Source organism: Miscanthus floridulus, chromosome 15 (assembly GCF_019320115.1).
Source record: "Miscanthus floridulus cultivar M001 chromosome 15, ASM1932011v1, whole genome shotgun sequence".
In the NCBI taxonomy this organism is placed as follows: domain Eukaryota; kingdom Viridiplantae; phylum Streptophyta; class Magnoliopsida; order Poales; family Poaceae; genus Miscanthus; species Miscanthus floridulus.
The window spans coordinates 79,480,815-79,489,129 of NC_089594.1; the positions used below are offsets into that span (position 1 = coordinate 79,480,815).

General features: G+C 41.9%; 1 long non-coding RNA gene across 4 annotated transcripts; it reads left to right on the forward strand.

The window, feature by feature from the left end:
* The first annotated feature begins 2,359 nt into the window (after positions 1-2,359).
* Positions 2,360-6,478, forward strand: LOC136508459 (uncharacterized). Of its 4 annotated transcripts, none has more exons than XR_010771981.1 (5): positions 2,360-2,493; positions 2,572-2,645; positions 3,058-3,158; positions 4,217-4,315; positions 5,781-6,478. It is a non-coding gene; the product is annotated as an uncharacterized lncRNA (long non-coding RNA). The 4 variants fall into 4 exon arrangements; XR_010771979.1 differs by having other exon boundaries at positions 4,203-4,315; positions 5,781-6,476; XR_010771982.1 differs by lacking the exon at positions 3,058-3,158 and having other exon boundaries at positions 5,781-6,475.
* The last annotated feature ends 1,837 nt before the right edge of the window (positions 6,479-8,315 follow it).

Below are 8,315 nucleotides of genomic sequence, written 5' to 3' on the forward strand. Positions count from 1 at the left end.
TCTTGCAAGTTTTGGAAACCCCACCGTGCAGGGGAGGTGCTGCCGAAATTTTGATGTGTCTAGGCTTAGATTATAATTTTATACCTAGTTCTGCAAATTTTGACTTGTCTACGCTTAGATTACAATTATATGCCTTAGTATTACTATAATTACTAATTTTTCTTCTCCTTTGTGCAGAATCAATTGGCGGGTTCGAATGATGTGCCTGAGCAGCCGCTGTCGGGAGGGTCGTGGCACCAACCGTATCCACAACTTCCGCCGCATCAACAGCCGTCAGGAGGGTCGAGGTACCAGCCGTATCCACACCTTCCGCCACAGTAGCAGCCGCCGTCGGGAGGGTGGGAGCCTTGGGGGTGAGCCTGTTGTTCTTCATCATGTATTAGCACTTTGTGACATGAACTTGTGTGAGATGAACTTAGCACTTTGAGATGGACATGTGTTGTTGGATTTGAGATGTTTAGATGGATTATAATGTGAGACATGTGATGTGGATGACATATTTGTGATATATGTGATGTGGATGATGTGTTATATTTGTGAAATATGTGTTGTTGAAGATGGAAATATAAACAAAAATAAAAAAAATGCTCTCTGGACTCTTTGCCGAGAGTAGGGCTCTCGGCAAATCTGCCTCTTTGCCGAGAGCTTGGTGGTCGGCTCTCGGCAAACTTTTTTTTTTGAAAACCACCTCGGCCGCAAATCTTTTTTTTAACAACTCTTTGCCGACAGTCGCTCTCGGCAAAGAAGTTCTTTGCCAACGGTCGCTCTCGGCAAAGAAGCTGTCACACCGTTAGCGGTCGTTTGGCTGTTACTAGGGCGCGCTAGTTTGCCGAGAGCTAGAGTTTGCCGAGAGCCTTGCCATTACTCTCGGTAAATATTTTGCCAAGAGGGGCTCTCGGTAAAGAATCCTTTGCCGGTAGATGTTTTGTCGATGGCTCTTTGCCGAGAGCTGCTCTCGGCAAATAGTTTGCCGAGCGTCAACTCGTCTTTGCCGAGAGCTTGGCCGAGAGCCCGGTAGTGTGTGTGTGTATATATATATATGGAGAGTATATTCAAAAATAAGTTATTCTGTAGTCACCTCTATTTACGATAATTTTATATACTAATTTACGATAATGTCAATACGTATTTACGATAGTTGGGTTCCTATAATACATGGGGATATTTAACATAACGTTATAGTAAACCACTTAATAAGGAGTTACTATAATCTTGTAAATTAATATAGTAATTATTGTAACTCAAAGTGGCTACATAATAAGTTATTTTGTAGACAGCTACAAGGTAGTAGTTCTATATATATATATATATATATATATATATATATATATATAGTTATGATATATATTACCCTGGGTACTGATTAATATTCAGTACCCGAGTCCGAATCACCGACCCCGAGCGTCGGGCGTTTCCCGCGCGGATTCCCCCGCTCCCACCTCGGACCGGGCCGACCACGGGCGCTCCCCGCGCTGGTTCACCCACGAGCTCGAGCTGGTATGCTGCTCCGACGCTCCCCACCCACGCACGATTCTTTTTTTTGCGGACTTGCGGTTTCTATTCCCCCACACAATCCGCTCGGTCTCCTCTTTCCCTCTCTCCGCCGGCACCGCCCGTCCGACCCCTCTCCATACCACCGCTGTTTCACCGCTGCCTCCACCGCGCCGCCCGCACAGCGCCGTGCGTCCGCATGCGCCGCCTGGCCGGGCGTTCTCGGCCGCCTTTCCCCAGTGTGTCATTCGGCCTCGCGCAGGGGAGGCGTAGGCACCGACGGCGGCCTGTCTCTTCCATCACCAGCGGCAGCGCGGCCCGTCCCTTCCCCGACGGCGTGGCCCCCGCCCTTTCTCCGATCCGCGGCGGCGCGGCCCCTCTGCTTTCCCGATCCACGGCGGCGCGGCCCCGCCGCTTCCTCGACCCACAGCTGCGACGACGTCCTCTCCCCCACCGGTGGCGGCGCTGGCGTGCCCCTCCAAAGCAGATCCGGCCATGTCGCACTGGCCTTGATTTCTGCGTGTCTTGTCTTCTTCACTTCCCCTGCAGTGCAGGAGCTTGGGCGGCATCCATTGAGCTTAGCTCAGCAGTGGTGTATGACACATCAGTGCACCTGAGGGGTGAGCAGAAGGACGTCAAGCAGCTGCTCAAGGTGAACAGCCTTGCGAAAACATGAAATACTTCCATATTTGTACAGTGTAATTCGCTTTTCTTATTTTGATTGTTTCATGTTCTGTTCTGTCTTAGTGTCATGGATTTCTTCAGTAAACACAACCATGAGGACGAAATTGTGAGCTTCACATAAGCCTTTGTGCATACTCTCCTTATTCTAAATTGTTCCATATGATGTTGCGCACGGTGCAGGTAAGCCAAGGCAGAGGGCAGATCCAGCAGGTCCCTGGTCTGGTTGGAGCATCGAAAGCGTGGCTGCACGGACTTCCTCTCCGATCTTCCTTGGTTTGATCCTTCTGATGAACTCCCCATTGAGTATTGATGTGCAAGGTGCCCATTAATTAGCAATATCTGAATCCCAAATATTTTGTTATATTTTGCTCATAGATCTGATGATTTTTTGTGCAGGTGTAGGAAAGAACCGACAAGCAGGAGCACAACTAGCTCATCCTGATGGCAGTTAGAACGGAAGCACCAAATATGTATGATCAATCTCTTTCTCACTGTTCTCTTTCTCGATTTATTTTTGCGGACGATGCAAGGTGTTGTGAGCAAAAGATATCTACTTACAGTATTACACTATTAGTTCAGTTGATTAATCAATCTCTTTCTATTACAATGTTTTGTAAATTAAATGATCATGGATGTGGCAATGCTGGCTAGCTCCACGTTAATTAAGCGATTTCATACTTGGGTGTTTTTCACTATAGAGGTCTGTGTGTAATGCAGCTCTGAAATTAATGTGTCAATTCTTTTTTTTCTTGATTCTAAATCAAATAGCTTTTTTCATGGGCTTGTTGTATCATGCAATCTACAGCTGATAATACTATGCATATGCGCCTTCTTTTTCTTTTGAGTAAACTACACCGTCAACTGAACTTACTCCCCAACCAGGTCCATGGCTGGATGTTGTGCATGATCCAGTGAGGGTACATCCAGCACCCCTTAGTTCAACCATGTTAGTTGAAGACCCCCCTCGTCTACAGGGTGTCAGGGTGAGTGTTGTGTGGCATGGCGAGATCGCCGAAGGCCATAGGCCACACCCAACGGCATCTGGCAGCTATGCCACATCTTCATCACCTTATGCTTTGTGACTGCTTCTTGCTTTGCCTCAGGATAAGCCTTCTGTTAATGTGCCTGTTTTCTTTATTACTGCAGTTATGAGTTGTTTTCATTCATGAAAATGGTACATGGTAATATATGTAATTCCAATAAAATCATCTCAGTTCATGTTTGGTTAGTTTTCTTGCATCCTGACAGCATCTCTTCATAAATTGTGTATATTGAGTTCAGTCCTATTAATCTGGGGCAAGGTTGATCTAATGGCTTCTGTTTTCAGTTATATAGAGATATAACAATTTTCTTTCCATGTCTGTCCTAGATTATTTAGGTAAATAATTTGTGTACTTTCCCTTCCAGTTCTAGACTAGACTCTTCAGTTCACAGGCTTAAAAAGGAGATTCAAACTGTTATTTTGGTAGACTTAATCACATTAGTAAAGAACATGGTGTTATGTACTTGGACCTAATCTTCTTTTGCCATTAAAATTGATTATATGAAGAACACATGTTCCTCATTTGTCAGATAAACAGACTTATGTCTGAATTTATTCTTAGTCATAACAAATCACTTGTTCCAGAAAACAGTTGGTCATAGGAATCGTAGCCTGCTACGCGACAATAAAAAGTATTATTTAGAAACACATTCCACAGTATGATTCATTAATAAAATTGTAATTGAGTGGATTCACTTATTTAGTGGACTACTGATTCCGAGACACAAGAGTTAGTACTATGATTAATTTTTTTACATTATAAGTGACTGCTGTGATATAGAAACTATTTTTTACTAGTTAGCAGCTCCTTTTTTGCTCAATGCATAAGCATGGCAAATTAAAACTTCAACTTGATCATCACTGCAGCTAGAGTTCGGTCAATTTCGATTGAAGATCCAGCTATCCATGTAGTTATGCGTCGGAGACTTCACTTAATGAACTTTTATCTTTTCTGATTTGTCAACCAAACTGACTCTTGTCATAGTGGGTTTTTGGTAGTCATGGAGCTATGGCCATGAAGTTCAGGTGCTGAATAACCAGGCGTGATGGGCTGATGGCCAAGTGAGACATCTGTTTTTCCATGTTGGTGCGCTCCAGGTAATTTTGTCTTCGAGTCTTGCCCTCATTGACTCTGTCTTCCTCTGTGCTGTAGTAAACTTTGATTTCTTTACCTTTTTTGACTGTGCTATGCTGGTTTCGGTTTTGTAAGAGACAAATCCATTTAAAGAAAAATATATTCATTATGAGGTAATGCAAATGAGACAGGGAGATGGGGAGTGGCGTATGCCCCATTTTCCTATTCTTCTCGGCCAATGAATTAATAGTGAATATTGTTTTGCTCTTGCTTATTGTATCTTACAAGTTTCAGCTACAACATTACAATTCTGCAATTGCATTGTCTTGATTATTGTATGCCACTAAAATCCATTGTGTATTCCTGCCCTCCAATCCGTCGTGGATTCCTGCCCTCTCCAAATTTGTTGCTAGGATGATTCATACATGCAGCTCAACTAGCACTTCACTGCATTTGGGGAAGTTCTTTTGTTTTTCATTTCTTCCTTTCCAACTAGACTTCAGGTATGGGAAGATGCACAGATTGATTTGTTTTGGAGTTGTTAGCAAATGAGTTTTATGTGAGAAATCAGACAAACATTATTTCAATTTTTTTTTTTTTTTGCAAACAATGGCTGAAGGATAAGAAGCTAGAACTGATAGTAATACTACAAATAGTATTACTTGTTTTGCCTTTGCTGCATAAGTATTCAAATAATACAAACTGTAATCCATAAGAGAGAAACACAAGTTCCCTAGAAGGGCATTTTGATCAGCACCTTTATATAGACAAGTGACAAGTGCATGGTTTCAATCATATTTGGTCCAACAGTTCAGAATGGGTGCCTAGATTATTTTTTTTGCTAGTAGAACTACATAGGCGACCTGCAGTATTAGTAATTCGGGGTTTTTGATGTGATACTGCGATGGTCGTATTGTATGATGATTAATCAGGCAACTTAAAAAAAAACTAGACTTGTAAGATAAAAAACAGAGTAAATTAATGAGATTGGAAACATAGCTTAGATTGCATCCCTATTTGCATATGCTTGCATCTGGTATGGATCCATTAATATATTGGCCTGATGTGTACATACATGCATGTACAAAAATCAGGGTATTGCCAACTAGTGTGGTTTAATACTAGCATTTCTTTTTGAATATTCTTCCCCTGTTTTACATGGCATCTCAGTGTATAGCTAACATATGTATCTCTTCATTTTTTTCAATGCAATCATTCATCAATGTGGGAATCTAATCAGTAATCAAACATGATTCCTGTCTTAGACCTGCTAAACTTGAACTCTAAAGACTTCCATATAGAATTTCTTGAAACATATGATTACATGAAAATAGTACACAAAAGAGTAAATTATGCTAGTACTTTTTGATCGAACATTTGTTTTCAGGCTACCTTGGTATATCATATCTTCCATGCAAATTGAGCTATTTTGTGGTGCTTTTCAAATTAAACTGCAAACCACTCACATTTTCCTTGTGGCTTAAACAGGACGAAGGTTGACTGAGAGAGAAGCCTTGAACGAGAGAGAAGCCTTGAACTTTGCCTTGTGGAGCTGGCTCTGACAGACAGATCATAGATGTTGCCTACTAGGACCACAGCCTTGATTAGAGCTGTACCTTGAAGTAGCCGTGCCGTCCCAACTTGCTGTTTCTAGTAATGTAAATGTAAACAGGTTTGGGTGCATGTTTATAGACCAGCCGTGATTTTTTATATCACTTTGTGGGTATGTGTCCTAGTAATGAAAAATGAAATTCGGTCTGTTTGTGGTGGAAAATAATTGTGCTCTATATATTTGATTTCAAAGTTCAGATTATGACAAATTTGTGCCAATCGAATGGGCATTGATAGTCGATTTTCATGCCAAGCAAATCTAAGACGTATAGATTATTTGTACAATAATAAAACCAATCAATATCTGTTAGTAATGTGGTCACTTTACAAAAAAAAAAAGTTCAGAAACCTGCCATGCGAGTGTCACCGGCAAAAAAAAAATCTATCGACAAAAAAATCAGTTTGGAAACCTGCCTGGCGACTCTAACGAGCGGCAAAAAAAACCGAAAAAATCGGTCGACAAAAAAAAATCGGCATGGAAACCTGCCTGGCGACTAGTATGGTTTTTTTTAAATGGTGCGGGTGGACAGTCGTAGCGCTTGCGTCGGGAAAAAAGGGAGGTGAGCTGCGGGAGCGCGCCGGCGCGCTGCGTGCGTGGAAGGGGTCGGGTACTGAATAATAATCGGTACCCTGGGTACTAACTAGCGCAGTCCTATATATAGTTATATATATATATATATATATATATATATATAGGAAAAAGTCTACTTAACCCCCACCTTTCATACATGGTCCACTTCACCCCCTAACTATGAAACCGTCTATTTTACGCCCCGGGTGGTTTTTTGACATCTTTTTTGCTACAGTAACAACGGGGTGCTACAGTGATGGTGGACTTTTCTTTTTATTTTTGGTGAATCTTTGAAAAATCACAGTAAATCATAGAAAAATCATAAAATAAAAAATATAATTTTGTTTGACTCCACATGAGTAGATGTACATAGTGAATATATAATACGGTATGCTTTAGTACAAAATTTTTACTGTGGCCTTAGATTAATTGAAAAATCTAATTTTGTTTGTAATTAATTAGAATAATTCATAGCTGCAGCTTCTATGGTCCAATTGTGGTGAAATTTTTATGGTACGCTAATTATTGTATGCTTGAACTAAAGTAAAAATTTTGTACTCATTGGACTATGTATAACTTAGTTATAGATAAATTCTAATTAATTACAGACAAAATTGGATTTTCAATTAATCTAAAGCGACAAAAAAAAATTTGTACTAAAGCATACCGTATTATATATTCACTGTGTAGATCTACTCATGTGGAGTCCAATAAAATTAGATTTTTCATTTTATGATTTTTTCTATGATTTACTATGATTTTTCAAAAATTCACCGAAAATAAATAAAAAAAATTCAAAACCACCGACACTGTAGCAAACCCACCGTTGATGTAGCAGATCCGCTGTTACTGTAGCAAAACCGCCGCTGAAAACCGCCTGGGGGATAAAATAGATGGTTTTAGAAAGTTCAGGGGGTAAAACAGACGGTTTCATAATTGGGGGGCGAAGTAGACCAAGTATGAAAGCTGGGGGGTTAAATAGACTTTTTCCTATAATATATATATTGTCAATGTCGTCGACTTGTTTTATATATTATAGCGTGAAATCAATAATATCTCAGGACAAAGCAGCAGCAAACCAAGGAGGACTGCGAGAACCTGAAACGTGGCTGCGCGGCGCTAACACAGGAGAACCGAAGGCTCCAAGGAGAGGTCGCGGAACTGCGTGCCTTGCTTACCAACCCTGCAAGTTTTACAGCCACCAACCAGCTGCTCCGTTCCGTTCGGCACTGCCCTATCAGCTGAGGAGCCGAGCAGAGGGCCCCGCCAGGACCGATTTCTCTTGTACTCCTCGTTAGTGCTAGGGCAGCTCGATCTGCCGCTGCCCGATCGACGACGCTGCAGCAGCCGTGCCATGGCTGCTGGCCTGGCGTCCCAAGGTGCGTGTGCGCAGGCGGGCGGTACCGGCAAGAAAGATGGATGTACAGGCCCGGTACGTAGGCAAGACGTTACCGTGTACTCTATGCGTGTTTATGCAATATACACTAGCTTGTATTGTATGTTAAATATGTAGATATCGAGCGCTTTATTGTTTGGTGAGTTGAAGGCTTGCTCCGGTTTCCTTAGAAGCTGAGTGTGGCAAGCAGCCGTTAGAAAGCAATCACTAGTGCAAATGTCTGTATTTTCAATGGCCGCTAGTCTTAAGGGGCCCCAACGGAAATGCCCATTTTTACCGGTGGTTGCTTATGCTGATCGCTACTGGGAACAGGGGTATTTCTACTGGCAGTAATGTTGTGTCGCCCACCTTTAAAAATCTGTTTACGGTGCACTAGCGGCAGTAATTTCTAACCACCAGTGCTATATATAGACCAGGTGCCCCACTAGAAATCGTTTTGTTACTA